The sequence below is a fragment of the Manis pentadactyla genome, chromosome 4 (assembly GCF_030020395.1).
Source record: "Manis pentadactyla isolate mManPen7 chromosome 4, mManPen7.hap1, whole genome shotgun sequence".
Taxonomy (NCBI): Eukaryota; Metazoa; Chordata; class Mammalia; order Pholidota; family Manidae; genus Manis; species Manis pentadactyla.
This window is the reverse complement of record NC_080022.1, coordinates 175155511-175173049: the sequence shown is the minus strand read 5'-3', so window position 1 is coordinate 175173049 and position 17539 is coordinate 175155511. Positions and strand designations below refer to the sequence as shown.

General features: G+C 39.1%; 1 protein-coding gene across 9 annotated transcripts in view; it reads right to left on the bottom strand.

Moving 5' to 3' along the window:
* TANC2 (tetratricopeptide repeat, ankyrin repeat and coiled-coil containing 2) overlaps nucleotides 1–14663 on the bottom strand; it is a 376540-nt gene extending 361877 nt beyond the window's left edge. For all 9 annotated transcript variants that reach the window (XM_036899778.2, XM_057501594.1, XM_057501595.1 and 6 more), the window contains exon 1: nucleotides 14525–14663. The gene's annotated coding sequence lies outside the window, so the exon portion shown is untranslated. The remainder of the gene's footprint in view (nucleotides 1–14524) is intronic.
* Between the last annotated feature and the right edge of the window lie 2876 nt (nucleotides 14664–17539).

Here is a 17539-nt window from a genome sequence, read left to right as displayed (position 1 = left end):
TGAAAGAAGAGTGGGAGGATAAAAACTGGGGAGAGCATTACAGACAACTCTTGAAGGGTCTGCTGTAAGATGGAACACAGAAACCAGGTGGTAGTTGGAGAGGGAAGTGAGGTTCAAGAAAAAAGATTTTTAACATGGTTGCACACCAATGAGAATGAATCAGCTAAAGAAAGGAAAAAATGAAAGAGGAGAGAATTGTTGAAGCAGTGTTCTTGAGTAGGCAAGAGTGGATATGACCTACTGCAAAAATGGAGGAATTGCCTTTAGATAGAGGTACGAACAGCTCTGCAGTAACTGTCAGAATACGGATGTAAATGCTGGTAAGTGGGTAGATGTGACAGTGAGGTTCTATGGTGTTCTCTTCAACTTTTTCAGTGAAGTAGGAAGAAAAATCATTAGCTGAGAAAAGAACGGAAAGACGTATTGGAAGTGTGAAGTGACAGAAAAGAGTGTGAAATAATCATCCATTCATTCTCCCACCTCCTAGATTAAGAATATATAGCATAGTTACCTGGAAGTACTAGGGTTTCACTTGAAGTCTGTGGCCATGAACTTAGAATGGAACCAGCAAGGTTGTGTGTTTCTCACTAAACACATTCAGCTTCATGGGTGCAGGCATGGAAAAGGTGGAAGGCTGGATATAACTAGGAACGTGGTTCTGGTACAGCAAGGGCAATGAATCAAGAAGAGGAACTGGTGTTAAAGGTACGTGCAAGGGTGAATTATTACTATGATTGATTTAAGCTGAGTAAGGAAGGGAGCGAAGCTATCAAGAGGGTCAGACAGTGAAATGGTGACTCTATGGATTAAAGGTCCTAGTAGGGTTAAAGCAAGTGGTGGCCAGTGTGGGATGCACGAAACTGAAATTATGGAGAGGTTGCAATTATTAGTCAAGATCTAGGCTATGACTCTGGTAGTGAATGATTTAGGTAAGACGGAAGACAAGATCACTGAAGGAGATTCAAAGAACTAAAAGATGTTAAAAATATATATACATGGTTGAAATTACCAAGAATTGAGCTCCATTATAGTAAAGATAGACCAAATAGATTGGGGGATGGGAAATGGATCCGGGAGATTTTTTTTTAAGTTAATTAGAGGGAATCCTGTATAATAAAGAGTTTGGCTGACTTGTTCTCAGTTCCTGAGAGGAAATCTCTAAATCCTGGGAATGTCCTGAGTAATAGGAGTGTCTTTGTTACTTGAGGTGGGCCCTGATAATTTATGCTAATGAGGTAACTCATGGTGGGGAAGTGGGGTGATAGTTTATGCTAATGAAATGACTCAAGATGGAGACTGGCTATACCAAAGAGACCAACCATGTAATTAGAGGGTTAGGGCTTTCAGCCATGTGCTATCAGACTGACCTCCAGGGAGGAGAAAAGGGCTGGCACTTGAGTTTAATCAGTAGCCAATAATTCAGTCAGTCATTCCTACATAATAAAATCCCAATAAAAACCCTGGATACCACAGTTTGGGTGAGCTTCCTGGTTAGCAATACTCTGTGTGTACTGTTACACTGATGTGCCAGGAGGGCGATGTGTCCTGATTCGAGAGGGAGTGGACACCAGAAGCTTCACATGAGAATCTTCTAGACCTCACCCTATGCATTCCTTCTTTGGCTGCCTCTGTTTTATATTCTTTTTGCTACAGTAAAACTGTAACCATAAGTATAGCACTTTCCTGAGTTCTATGAGTTGTTCTAGTGAACTGTCAAACGTGAGGGAGCAGTGGGAACCCCTTAACTTGTAGCCAGTTGGTCAGAAGTGAGAGTGACTCTGAAAACCCCCAAGTTTGTCACCGGGAAGTGAGAGTAGTTATGTGGAGGGCTGTGCCTTTACCTTGTGAAGTCTGGCCTACCTCTAGGTAGTAAGCCCAGTAGTCATTGTAGAGAATGAACTAGGAGATACAGCCAACAGCAGTAAGAGGGTTGTAGTAAATAAAATCTGATGACATGAGTTTCAAAATGAGAATTTTAAGGAAGAGAGGAAAATGATTTGAATGCTGAAAAGGGGAATAAAGAGGTTATCTACTTTATCTCCACATCCAGGGGTATGAGGGTTTTGGAAAGAAAAAAAGGGAGAGACATCACTTGAGAGGGCAGAAGGGTAAGTAATGTCCTCAGGAGAGAGAAAATTCCTAGGGCACTACAAGTTCTATTGGTTGTGAAGATGAGGAGGAATCAGTGAAAGAAATTCACTAAAATAGAGTATCCAGTGACAAAGACCAACCAAGAGATAGTGGTATCTTGGAAGCAAATGGCTTCAAGGAAGAGAGAGTAATCAATTGTATCAAATCATGCTGATAGGTCAAGCAAGACAGAGGCTAAGAAATGACAGTAGATTGGAGCAATGTGAAAGCCACTGATGACCATAACAAGCAGTTCATTGAAATGATGAGATGGGAAGCCCGGTTGGAATGAGTTCAAAAGAGAATGTAGATAAGGCTTTTCAGTACCCTGGAACTCAGTAAAAGACATACAACAAACCAAGAAATGTTTATTCAAGCAAACTACCTAACTTCAAGTAAGAAAAGTATAAGCCTATTGACATTTTTGTCTGGGGCTACTTTTATTCTCCAGAAACCTGCACTCAACAAGCAATAGTTCAACCATGGTGGGGCAGGCCATGAAAACGAGCTTTGCTGCCACAGCCAGGCCTGACTCAATTAGCAGCATTGCCAATCACAGCCGTCTCAGCGGCAAGCAAGTAGGGAGAGCCTGCATCTCCATTAGCCTGAGGGTGGAGTCCTGCTGGGAGCAAGCAATGGACTTATAGACTACCTTGGGACCTAACAGGAAGTTCCAGTTGGTGAGACAGCCACTGGAGGTTGGTAATCCTTTCTTACACCCCAGGTAATGATTTTTTAGTGCCAAGACAATTCAGAGGAAGAAAGGATAATCTTTTCAACAAATGGTGCTGGGGCAGCTGGATATCCATAGGCAGAAAAATTAATTTAGATTCTTACCTCACACCACACACAAAAATTAACTCAATTAATTTGTTAATTAATCTATAGAAACAAAGCAGATGCATGGTTGCCTAGGACTGGGGCTGGAATCAGAAACTGAAACGCAAAAGGGAATTTGGGGGGCGGGTAATGGAAATACTGTAAAACTGGACTGTGGTGATGACTGCACAACTCCACAAATTTACCAATAATGACTGAATTGTATTCTTACAACAGGTGAACATTGTACTGTGTAAATTATACCTTAATAAAGCTATAAAAAAACAGAGGGAGTTGTATAAGGTGAACAAAGATAACTGGTACAAATGAGAAAAGAAATGGGGCAGTAGGTGGAAGGAGAAGGTCAGGAGAGGGTTTCTTTAAGATGAAAGAAATTACAATATGTTTCTATGCTGTTGACAGTGATCCAGGAAAGGAAAAACAGAAGAATTGCAGGAAGAATGTACTTAAGGAGATAAGAAAGGCTGGGCTTGAATGGACAACTGGTGGGAATGGCATTCAATAGAGGAAAAGACAGTTAACTTACAATAACTGGTAAAGATGCAGGTGGTAGAAGATTGTTTCTATTTTCTTATTCTTATTAAAATAGAAAGCAAGATCACCAGCTGAAAGAACACTATATCCAGCCAAGAATATCACTCCCTTATCAAAATAAAAGAAAGACATCTTCACTCAAGCAAGGATTCAGATATTACGCCACTTGCACTCTGAGAAAATTACTCCAAAATTTTATCAAACGCTTTTCTGACATGTATTAAGATAGTCCTGGGTGTCTTTTGTCCAGTCTCCACCACTCCCAGAGTTGTGGTGGTAGTACATGATATGGCCAAATCTAAGAATAATACCATATATAACCAGTCCTAGAAATGCCTTCAAGAAATTTATATCCTAAGGAATGCACGTTTTGCTAACAAGCCCAACAAGAAAAGCCTCAAAAAGATTCACACCAACATCTCCAAGGCAATGAGCACCTGTACAGAGGCCAATAACGTGCTCATTAAGCCCAAAATAATCACAGACAAGATCTTAAAAGGCGCTCGCCCTAAACTGGACTGGGTCACACATATTATCCATCCCAGTCTCCAGAAGTATGCTTATTTCCATCCTGTCAGGGGTACCAGGCTTTGGCAACCAAAGGCCAGGAATGAAACTAAGGTCAAAGCCAAGGCCCAGTCCCCACAAAGTCCCTCCAAAGACTTCAGGAAAAGGCTTCTATCAACTTTAAGGATTAAAGAACTGTATAAAACTTGGACTGCCATCCACATGGGTGGGCATCTCCCTATGCCATTTTGTACAATACAATACAAATTCCCCCTACTCACCTCAAAAGAGAGAATCATACAGTTTTTATCTTGTGATTTGTTAATATAATAAATTGTTAATATTTAACTGTACTTGCCTTAAATAAACTCTAGAATAAACTCTACTTGATTATGATGTACTTTTTTAAAAACACCACTAGATTTGTTTTCTATTTTATTTAGAATGTTTGCTTCTCTAGTCATGAGTAAGAGTGAACTAATGTTTATAGTAGCAAAAAATAATAATAATCTTAATGTCCATCAATTGGGGAACAGAATAAATTATGGTATAGTGTGCTATGGAATGTTATTCAGCTTTTAAAAATTAATTAGGCTTCCATTTACTAAACTGGAGAGATAACTATGATATATTCTTAAGTTAATAAAACAAGTTACAAAAAACCTGTATTTATGTGTATATATGCTTCTGTTTTTGAGCAAAGAAAAATGTGTTGAAAATAGTGTTGGTTAATGTTGGCTACCCCCCCGCAAAAAAAAAGTGGAGAAGGAAGAGATCTGAGGGGAGAAGAAAATACTAACGTTTTTATTCATCTCTGGTTTATTTTAGCAACTGTAAACTGTATTACTACTATAATTTTTTTTAAGGTAGAATGGGGTTGTGGGAAAGACAACTGTTATCTATTGTAAGCAGTGATAATATTTGTTGACAGCTAATAAATGGCTACATTTCATATAGCCTCAAACAAAAAATAGAAATTATTTAAAGCAAGGAGAGGAATCATTACAAAGTTCATTTATTTAAAAATACAAAACAATACAATCTGGAACCAAAGTTGTATGTTAAGTGTTCTTTCCCAAGTGCATTAAGCAAGATGTCTTCAGGATGAACTAGTTTTTATTTTATATAACACAAACTTATCACTTCATGGATATTTTGACAACTAAGGATAAAACTAAAAGATAATCAAGTCCATTTAAAGAAAAACATTCAATGAATAACTGTACACTTGATACACAGATTAGAAGAAATGGGCAAAACATTACAAAAATAATTGAGGCTTGGGAAAAAATGAGATTTTGAAGAAAAGGGGCAAATTTTTCTACTGTATTATTTTACACTGTAAATAGACAAGTCCTTTTTATGAAGTAGATCACAAAAAAACCGCAACCATCTTTACTGATTTGTCACAAATTTTAAAAAAAGAAAAATCACAAAAAGCTATTAACAGGCAGGATGGGTTGCAGGGTGGGGAATAAAGTTATCACACACAGAAAAGTTCCAGTTAATCATAAAAATAAGAGATGTCTGTAAAAGTTGAAAACATGTACATGATGGAATTGAAAAAAAAATTTGCCAAAGAATTCATTGTCTCAAGAAATGCTGTGGTCTGCTATTTCACAGTGGAGATTAAAAATTAATTTTTTATCAAGTTTGTGGTGCTTAAAAGGAAATAGCCCAAAAAGAGACGCATATTAGGAGTCTGCCCAATGGCATCTCTCTCCTAAGAGTTTTTATTTTTAGGTTTATAGTTATTCAAGAACTCATTCTTCCAGCTTTCTTCAAATCTTTCATAAGAGAAAATTTCAGGACACAAAATAAATCAGCCAAATTACCATGGGTTTTCAGCCTTGCAAAGCTAAAAAGGAGAGCAAGGGAAGATGACAAGCTGGCCTGACAATGCTGGTAAACTGTAGGGAGGCGCTATGTGAAACACACCTCACAAAAGATAAATCCAGGAAACTTTTCAAGGCCTAATAACAATTACCATTTATTAAGTACTAGACATTGTCCTAAGGATTTTCACTGAAATTATTTCATCATTATCAAAACTCTGCAAGACAGCTAGTAACCCCCTCATACCACTAGTAAATGATAGAGCAGTAACTCAAACCTATTTTCATGACTCAAAAATGCACAAATTCATGTTCTTTCTAGTGTACAGGGGGTCTCATGATTGTAGAATTTCAAAAGCTTCTTACTGAACAACTACCTAGTTATCCTATAACATAGGAATGTCTGAATAATAACTTCCAAAGGAAGTCTGTCTTCCTCTTTAAAGCCCTTAAAAAGAAAAGCAAAGATTTTCTGATGCTGAAGCAGGACTGGGGTAGGTAGTAAATCTTCATCCCACATGTCTACTAAAGCTAATTACTTTCATTCACCCTAATTCACAATCTTAGGGAGCTCTACAGGATTCCAGGGAATTTGAACAGAAATAGAATTCTAGAGTACAACAAATACCCACCAGGCTTCCACAGCCCAATGAGCTTTGCCTTATCAAATTTCAGCAACTAGAGCTAGAAACTGTGGGACACTGCAACACAAGATTAGGAACACAGGGCTAAGAAGGGACCTCCTTCACTTAGGCAGAGGGAATTTACTGAGATCTGAGGCAGCTCCTTCATGCCTACAATGATTAAACCATAACATCTACATACTCATTTCCATTTCCAAGTTTATTAACTAATCTACTTATAAAGCTGGATCCATTGGTTCAGAAAGGGGGTTTTCGTGGCAATAGAAAACTGGTGCCATATTTCTTCATGTTGTCAATCTCTACAATCAGATATGTTAGGCTGATGTGATCAGATAAAATAATGCAAGCATGGTATTACACACAAAGAAATAAGCATGACTACCTGGTCCAAAGTTATCTGTTTGGAATAACAAGTTTTCCATCATTATTACTTATATATTTTTCTTTTTAAATTTTATCTCTACAATACTTGCTGATGTTTATAAAAAGGAATATATATAAATGACTGTTTTCCTTTCATAAAACCTTTGCCACCTAAATAAAACAGTAAAACTTACCAACACTGACCAGTGAAACTGGGGAAGTGACAAACTATATTAATGATTTTTTTTTTAAACTGTATTTTGCACAGAGGTAGGATAAATATCTAGGGCACAGAATTCTGGATTACAACTTTAACTTCTATTTAAGGAAGAATATGAAATGCCCACATTCAACTGAAAGACTATAGTAATAAAACTATTTATACATAGTAGTCAATAAATATTTAAGTGAATGATTTAATGTGTTTATAACAGACCACATAAAAATCCCTCAATTTTCCCAACGTAACTAATTTAATTCAACTCATATACCTAAACTACTATATGCCTGTATAGCACACTAATATACAAAATCAGGGTTTTTTTTCATATAATAATGATCTGCTTTTATGTAAAGTACATATATAAGAGGTTGAGATCTAAGCAAACAAAGAAAAATGTTCTCTTATATGCAGTCCTCCAAACCTCTCCACTTGGGATGCTTCTTCTAAGAAAAAGGAATATAATCGAATACACTTTGCCAGAAATTTCTTCAGAGTTAGACAAAATATGGGCGCTGTGAGGAGGTACAATAGGAGCCTGTCAGATAAATCACTGCTAAGGCAAAGTGGCCAATCTTTTCTCAGTGAACAGACAGAAGCAATTATGCCCTGCAGAGGCCTTCAATAGACATAGTTGGTCTATCTCCAACTTATGACATTTAACAAACATTTAATGGGCAAAGATATATAATAAATCAAGGACTGGTAAACTTTATCTGTAAAGGACTAGACAGTAAATATTTAGGCTCTGTGGGTCAGATGGTCTCCATCACAACTACCTAACTCTGCTCTTGTACCCAGAATACAGGTATAGCCAATATATAAATGAATGAGCATGGCTATAGTCCAATAAAACGTTCTTTATGGCCACTGAATCTCCTATAATTTTCACATGTTCCAAAGCATTCTTCTCCTTTTGATGTTTTTTTCAACCACTTAAAAATGTTAGTTCACAGGCCATACAAAAACAGACTTTTGAGTGTATTTGGCCCATTGCTGTCATTTACCAACCCCTGTAATATACAACGAAAAATAGTTCAGCTAAGGTTCACATAGAGAACCTTCTAATCTTCCTCCCCTCATATGGAAAAAAAGAACTTTTGTTTATCTTTAGAATTAGTTTCAATTTTGGTCCACAAGTTACTCTAATATTCTAGATGATGTGTGTTATGTACATTTCCCTATACATACTTCCTGATGCCTTGAATTTCCTCTAACTCCACCATAAGAGATGAGGTTTCAAAGGCATAACTCAGATAAGTATCAACAACCTTTATTCAGTATGTAGATAATGAACACCTACCATGTACTAACTATGCTGAACCTGAAAACAAAAGGTGAAAATTCACAGTGCCTGCTTTCAAGGAGCTCATAGACTAGAGATAAGACAGGCATATAAATAATTAAAATATGCTGTGACAACTACTACAATGTTCACACTTAACAGGTGCAATGGGAGAACAGATAGAAAACGGCATGCCCAAGACCACCCAGGAGAGTAAGCAAAACCTTCACTCAAAAGATAGTATCAGGGCCGAGACATGAAGGCTGAGGAGCAGTTTGCCCAGAAAACAGAAGAGCGGAGGAGTCTAAGCAGACAGAATTTCATATAGAAAGGCATGGAAAGATAGAAAATATTACAAAATGAAGGATCCATAAGCACTTCAGTATTCCCGAAGTACAACTGTGAAGAAGAATGTGGCAGACAACGAGTCTAAAGTGGGAGGGATCAGATTATGAAGAACCTTACATGGTTTGCTAAGAAGTTTCCATTTATCCATGAAGTGATTAGGGGTCGCAATAAGACCCTGAAGAAAAGAGTGACAAGATCAGATGACCAAGTTACTAAGATCACTGTGGCAGCAAAGTATCTGTGAAAGAAAGGTACATAAATGCAAAAGGATTATTGGGCAACTGGATTTTTAAAAATCACACCAACAAGATTATTCACTATAATGCAACTACTCAGTTTAAATGACTGACATCAGAATCCCAAGTTCTGATAAAAAAAAGAGTTTCAAAGGTAGAATATACCATGCACTGAATAAAGGCAGACATTGATATTATGAAGAAGAAAAGGGTAAAGAAAGGGCATGATTGAGACTAACACCAACTTAATTCTTCTGTCTCTTAAACTTAGTTATGTTTGCCTTCAACTACTCAAGGACAAACAGAAGCTGAACATAAGACATTGTTGTAATGTATGGCCCATGAAAAAGCAACTTTTCTGATTTTGTAACGTCGATAAACATAGCTCTCAAAAGATTTATAAAGGTATTTATTTAAATAAAACTGTCTTAATAAAAGAAATCTGTTTCCAGAAATAATTATAGTATTATAATTACTTTAAGAGAGCTTTTTGGAAAAAAGAAAAATGCCTCCCGGAAACTTTCATTTATTGTATCCTCAACCTGTCTTAGCCTTTTAAAACTCAGGGCCAAATTTCTTGTTCTCCATCTAATATTACCTTGAATTTTAAAGGCTCAAGGTAAAAAACCATCTAAAAGAAAAAGAAAAGGACCACTGGGTAGAAAAATTATTGTTTTAAATCTTTAAGCTCTTCTTGTAACCTATTCCACTCCACAGATTTTTAAAGAGACTCATTAGGGATATATATTCTGCATCACCATATATACATCTCCTTAACTCAGTTTTTTAAATCATAAGCAATCTTCATCTAAAATTACTTACTATAGAAACTACTATTCAAATAAACCAAGTGATAGTTTTCATGATATTATAACAAAGACTAAAGAAGGTATTTAAACAGTGCCTTCTCTCCAAATAATAATAATAGTATTTGATGACTACAGGCACTCAGCACATATGACAATGCTGAGTTTCAATTCACTCACAGAAAAAAAAAAAGTACAAATAATTAAACTAGCTTCCAAACTATTTTATATTATTTGTTACCTTGATCAGACTAGTTAGAAAAACAAGCAGCCATCTTCAACAGCTTGTTCTAACTCCCTAAAATAAAATCTAGGTATCATCAGTAAAAATATCCAGCTAATATTGGTTATTCTGTGTAAATACAATCCAATATAATTCAAATACTGTGCCTAATCAGTGTGTCTCAGAGATTCAATTTTAATTCTATTGTAAGGGGAAGAAATATGACAAGGATAGAATTTTGACGTCTTTCTCTCATGCACACTTGTTCTACCTCATATCTATTGAGTCTCAACTACCTTAATATTCCTCTTTTGGAATTACTGGTTTGGTATACAATAGTCCCTGCTTCTCCTCAGTTTTACTTTCCATAGTTTCAGTTACCCATGGTAAACCGCAATCCAGAGCAGATGATCTTCCTTCTGACATATACTGCCAGGTGAATAGTAGCCTAATGCTAGGATACAATGCCTACCTACATCACCCACCTCACTTCACCTCATCACACAGGCACTTTGTCATCTCACATCATCCTAAGGGTTAGTAAAGGACAATAGATATTTTGAGAGACCACATGCACACAACTTATGGACACTACATTATTATAATTGTTTTGTATTATTATTAGTTATTGTTGTTAAGCTCTTACTGCACTAACTTATAAACTAAACTTTATCATAGGTATGTGTGTACTGGAAAAGGCATAATATATATAGGGTTTAGTACTATCCAGTTTCAGGTATCCACTAAGGATCTTGGAAAGTATTCTCTGCAGATTAGGAAGGAGACTACTGTACTCCTATCTAGGCCTTCCTCCTTCTCCAATCAAAAAAATGCACACAGAGTCACTGAGAAAATACTAAAACAGCAAAGGTATTTGTGAGGAAGAGGGGGAAAAGCTGGAGAGCTAGCATGGGACAGTCAGGATTCAGTACTGAAAGAGAGAATTAATCTACTAATGCTTAACAACGTTAGTAAATCTTTATGATAAAGATTGCAATCACCAAATTAGGTTTTATAAGTGAAATAGTTTAAAATTAACTATCAACCAACATACAATACAGAGCATGATCTGAGTCTATAACAAATTTAAATACATTAAACAAATTTTGAACAAGTCTCACCCATAATCAGTAGGATATTATATTTAATTCCCTTTTAACAAATTCCCTTATCATCAAAAGTATAAAAAATTGAAGACAGGTGGGAAGGGAGGGATAAGGGGGGAAAAGGGGCATTACAATTGGCACACATAATGTAGTGGGGGGGGACACAGGAAAAGCAGTATATACAGAGAAGACAAGTAATGATTCTATAGCATCTTACTACACTGATGGACAGTGGCTGTAATGGGGTATGTGGGGGGCACTTGATAATAGGGGGAGTCTAGTAACCATAATGTTGTTCAAGTAATTGTACATTAACAATACCAAAATTTAAAATTAATAAATTAATAAAATAAAATAAAATTGAAGCAGTATGTGATTACTTGAAATATATGATTCACAGAATGGCAAAATGTTTGGCTAAGAGAAGAAAATAATTGTTACAAGTGTAGGAGGTGATAATCCATTTTTAAATTGGGTGGAAGGTGTAGGAATATTGGTTGCATTGTTACTCTTTATACTTAATACGTTTTTATAAATATTGTTACATATGTATTAAAATCTATAAAACTGTTTATATGTGAGAAAAATATGAGCCAACAATTGTTAGATGGAAAAGGTAAAATGTATATATACATCCAATCCATTTTTGCTAATTACAACAGAGATCATAAAAATATTAAGTACAAAGAAAAAACTGGTAATTTCCCCTTAATTTTCTTTAAGAAAATCAGCAGTGTTTACCAGTGTTTTAAAAACATAGTACAGATGTACATACACACACACATACATATCAACCTACTTGAAAGTAGGTTTCTACCTCTACAGTTCCCCCAAAAACCAACCTTCATCACAAGGGCTTTAAACTTAGGCTTCAGATAGGCTTTAGTCAGGCTTCCTTAACTACGTAAAAAGTACTAATACTCCTCTACTCATAATCCCAGAAATAAATTACAAAAATAAATTCCTAAAGAGAAGTGTTCATATTATAAGTAACTGTATTTTTGGTGTATTTGTAGGCTTAACATTTTAATGTGTCTCACTTCTTAAGTTTATCTACATCTGTAGTATTTGCTTTTTTATGATGAACACCTGCATTTCATGATGGGTGTCAACACAGATTTGATTGAGAGGGCAATACAGAATATTGGTTAAGAGCACAGAGTGTGGGGCTGGAGCTTCTGAATACAACAAAGTAATAATCTTGAGCAAATAATTTAACATCTCTGTGTTTCAGTTTCTGATCAGCAAAATGGAAATAACAGTAAATACCTCATAGGGTGCTGGGACTCATTATAATACAGATCACAGGACTGGCGCAGAGTAGGTGCTATATAAGGGTGACCTATTTCTACCAGTACGACTGCCAGTAATAATAGGGCACCATCTTCACAAACATATTGAAAACATTCTGAGCAATCTGAATTACTGCCTAAAATTAGATACTTTCAAAAATACACACTAAATCTGAAGCCTGACTAATTGTTAAGTTTAAAGCCCTGCAACTTTGAAGAGAACAGGTAATTAATTTAAAATCTACATAGTCACTCTATCAAGAACAATCTGAGGAGAGCAGTTTCCTGAAGTTCAACTATCAATTTCTTCCCTTACACAAGGGGGCAGTGATAACAAGAAAAGAATGGGGCTCTGCATCACCTTTTCCTACAGACAGTAGGGGGTGGCAGTACATATGGCTTACAGTCGGCACAAAACAGGAAAACCCAACAGAACTGCTCTTTATTCTCCTCTGGCTCTCTTCTCTCTGCTTTAGTCCCAACATAGCCTCAAGATGAGGGACATATCTACAGAAATGACTAAATAAAACTAAAAATTAATCTCCAGGGAAAATTCAGTTTTGTCTCTGAGGCAAATGATCCCTAGATGGCTGAATTTGGACCTAGGGAAAGACTATCAGTATGAATTTTCAGATTATCTGGCAAATTACTTAATGTTCTTATTTATACCAACATTCAGGCAAGTTATTCAGTTTCTCTATAAGAATATAAAACACTAAAATCTCATCAGTAATTAACTGTGTCCTAATGAGCACATCCAGATATTCCTGCTTGTTTCATGGTACACTCACTGAAATGTTACATATAAGTTATATTCAATAGCTCATGGAGCTGTCTTTTGTTACTTCGGAAATTCCAGCTATGTTCTGACAATCCTCTCAAAACACAGCTATTCTTCTTAAATATAAGTCACAATGTTTTGCAGCATGTGGGTAATTTCATACAGGGGAGAATTTAATATTTTATTTTTGTGCCTAAGATGATCTACCTGGGAAATGCTGCAAGAAGCACTCCACTGACAATATCCAGGTTGTTGCTTTTTTATGCCACATTAACAGTATTCAATTTTCCCCCTATTTTGCCACCCCAACACTAAGAACGTGCAATAATACAACACTGCTGTCATTCACTGTAATCAACCATTGCAATAGCTTTTGGCTTCAGCCCCTCAAAATGCCTGAAAATGTATCCCTTTTGTTCACCATATTGTTTTGTTTTCCTCATTCCAGACATTTTCACCTGTGTAAAAATGAAGAAAGAGGCACATTTGAAAAAAAATTCCCTTTGCTTAATGATCTTGAACTCAGAATTTCGGTCATGATGTGGTGGGGCTTTTTTTCTTTCTTTCTTTTCCTGGAGAGGGGCAGTGAAGAGAGGGAAAGACACCCAAAACACCACATCTTCCTAATGTTAATTATCATTATTTACGTTTTGTGAAAACCATTTTAAACATTCCACAACTGGAATAAATGGCACGATACAATTGTATCAGTGCTCCACACTCTGATGGCAAAACATGGCATTATTTTAGCCCAATTTTTTTCCTTTCCCATCTCACACCTAGACACAAAATGTTTCCCTTTCACGTGGGTACTGTATCTCAAGCATTAGCATATCATATAGCGCCTCTCGATTTCCTGTGATAAAATATCAAGCAATGGGCCTTATTAATCTTTTCTTATACTATGCCTGCTATCCCAGAGGAATTGTTAATATCACTAATAACATTTTCACCAGAAATTTGAACGCCACGCAGGCCAACCCACCCTATGCCTTACCTGACACATTCCACAACTACTTTTATACTGCATTCTGGGGGCTGATTTTGCAACTCGTTCTGCACCACATTCCCTGCCACGTTTAGCAATCTGCCTCGCATCTCATCCTGGGTCCCGGTCATTCGGAGACTCTCGGCACCGAATTCCACGACACCTCCGGTGACACCGAAGTGACCGATCCCGAACCCATCTGAAGTCATCCTGACTGCCACATTTGGAGCCAACCTTCCCCACGCCTTGGACACTGGAGGCACTTGGCTGCCCGTTTCGCTGTCTCCCCGATCGCCCCCGCCCCTCTGGCTGGAGCCGAGGCGCCGGAGGCGAACGCCCCTGTCACTGAAGCGACCTTTCCTTCCTCGGCTCCCCGGGGCTCTTACCTGCTGCTCTGAGGGGCTCGGTGCACCTCGGGGTCAAGCCCCAGCCCCGGAGATTCCCGCGAGCACCGCGCCGCCCGCCGGCGCCGCCCGCGATTCCCAGAGCCCCTCGTTGCGCTCCGGCGCCCGCGGCGGGTCTGCGCCCCGTAAAGGCGCGGCGGGGCCTCGGGGCCGGCGAGCGCAGCCCGCGGCGGTCCTCCTGTCAGCGGCGGCTCGGGTGCAGGCTCTCGCCCCTCAGCGCGGCGGCGGCGGCGGGCGCCCAGCTCCGCCTCACGCGCGGCACAGCCGGGAGGTGAGAGCGGGGGGGATGGGATCGGAGGCGGGGCCGCCCGGAGGAGGCGCGGAGGGCGGCGGCGGGAGGGCAGCGCCGGCGGCCCGGAGCCCGGCGATCAGAGTGCTCACAGCTTTCCTCGCCCAGCGGGCCGCTCGCGCGAAGCGGTGTGCCAGGGGGCCCGGCCCGAGCCGCGCGCCCAGCTACCCGCGCCCCGCCGGCCGCTCGCTAGCGCCGCTGCCGCGCCGGGGGCGTCGCACCCTCGGCGGCCGCCCGCAGCCCCGCCCCCTCCGCTCCGGGGCGGGGAGGAGCGCGAGCGCGGAGGCAGAGCGCGTGCGTGGGGGCGCGTGCGTGGTGGAGCGCGCGCGCCCCCGCCCCCTGCACGGTTTGGGGGTGGGGAGCGGCTGGCAGAGAGAGCGAGGATAGATCCCTTCTCTGCGCCGAGAGGTTGGCCCCTGGCTCTGCCGCTCCGTGAGGTCTGGGCATGTCTCGTCTCTTCAGGGGGCTTTGACTCGGGGGCGGTGGGGTCGAGAGCATTCAGTGGGGAAGAGGAGAGGAAGCTCACTAGCAGACAAGGCCCTAGATAGTTGGGCCCCGCCCCCAGGGGTGATGTCACTCTCGAGGTGCTGCTGTCACGTGCGCCCACTCTGGGCCTGTCCTCCTGCTTTGACGGCCTGAACGGTCTTGTAGGTCTCCTCCACTTAAGTCACCTTGCGCACATACCACTCCTAGAATCATCGAACTGTGCAGATGTCAGTTATTCTTTCCCTGATGCTCACTTGTCATCTGTAGACTGCTTCAAAATGCCTCCGTTGGCTGTGGTGGAATCAGAACTAGGTGCAAAACCAGCAGTGGTGGGGAGGGCGGAGGGAGGAAAGAAAAGGGAGACTGTTATCTAGAGTATTTGCTGAAAATTTACCAATTACAACTTGAGAGCTTGAGGTGAAATTGGGACACTGCTTCTGTCACTTCCAGGTTGGACACCAAGCAGCGTGTTTTAAGGGTCGGCAAGGTACGGAGACCAACCACATTAAAGCCTCCTTGAAGGTCATATTTCCCCCCCTACCCTCCATCTAGATCTTCCCTTTTACTTTACTTTCCCTTGCATCATAAAACAGCAAGTCAACTGTGGAAGAAGTCTGGATATAATTTTTTTCATGTGCTGTAAGATTATGCAGAACAATCACTGTTACATACTCTGCCTGGCTAGTCTTCACTTCCATAAACTGAAATGACCTTTCGTGGTCATCCATTTCCTAATGAGAAGCCATGATTGGAAATAGATGCACTAAATTACTTCAGTCAAGGAACTTATTTCTGTGTTGTTTAAGATAGTTTGTAGCAGTCATTTGAATCTACTTCATCCAGGAGTTTGTTTTTTTAATTAATATTAATATCAGAATAATACAAGAAATTGAATATAAAGCCATTTCTGACAGCCTGTCTCTACAGTGAGTGCTTAAAAAGTTAGAACTAGAGCACTTTTAGATACTACAGCTAAAATGACACGGTGAAGGATTGGTATATGGAATCTTTTGGCGACAACCTCAAAAAGTCAGGTTACTTTCAGTAAAACCTACCTATCTATGGTGATAGAGGCAGAATAGGGATTACTTCTGGGGGAATTGACTGAGAGAGGACAGGAGGGAGCCTTTTGGGTTGCTGGAAATGTTGGGTTGCATATATGATCTAGTTAATCATTGCAAGAGTTAATATATGTACAAAAATATTTGTGTGCTTTATCATATCTCAATTTTTAAATTTTGTTTTAAAGTGTATACACACATAAGAGTGTATATCAATCATACCTTAATAAAAAATTTTTAAAAAATAAAGTGTATACACACAGATGTCATTACCTCATCATGACTGCAGTTGCAAATAGCTGGGTTTGAATCTCAGTGTCCACCTTCCACTTACCAGCTCAGTGACCTTCCCCAAGTCTCTGAGCCTTCTTTTCTTCATCTATGAAATGAGGGTGATGATACTGCACAGGATGGTTGTAAAGATCAAATGAAATGTGTTTGAAAAATACTTAGCACAGAGCCTGGTATAAAATAAGTGCTCAGGAAACAGTAGCTATTGTTATATATTTGCCCTATTCTCCTTTGGTCTCTTTTATTTCTTCTGAAGATTACTTTGTATCTAAGCCTTTGCCTTTGAGTTACAAGCTAATAACATTCCTTCCCCCAAGAAATAACAAAAGGCAGTCAGGGATGTAATGTGTTAGTTTTCAAACTAGTTCAGGTGTCAGTACTTAGAAATTATGATGCTCATTGTGGAACACTAGGAAATATTGATACATTTAATTCTGCTATATGGACTTGACACAATTTTACTAGTACTAAATCTGGCTGTATTTATGCAGATCTCCCACATATTTAAAAAATAATGTATTTTTAAAATACATCTGCGTTTTTCCTTTAAAATGTGTTTGCAAATTTTCATAAGGTAACAAAATGAAAAACTTTAAGTCCATTTTTCCTGGAAATTAGAAAAACACTGTAATTGAGCAATTTGAGCAGCAGAGTTCTTTATTGGATTTTCCCACAGTAAGTTCTAATAGCTTTGACCCACAGGGTCCCTTAATCTGATGAAGTGAGTAACTCAGATTCACTATCCTCATCATACTTCCATAGATCCATCTCCATTTCTTTTGGCTGCCCTTTCCCAAATCTCGTGTTCACACTGAGCATTGCCAGTGTCTGCTGGAATGAACTCACTACTTCTCTGTTTTGATCATCCAA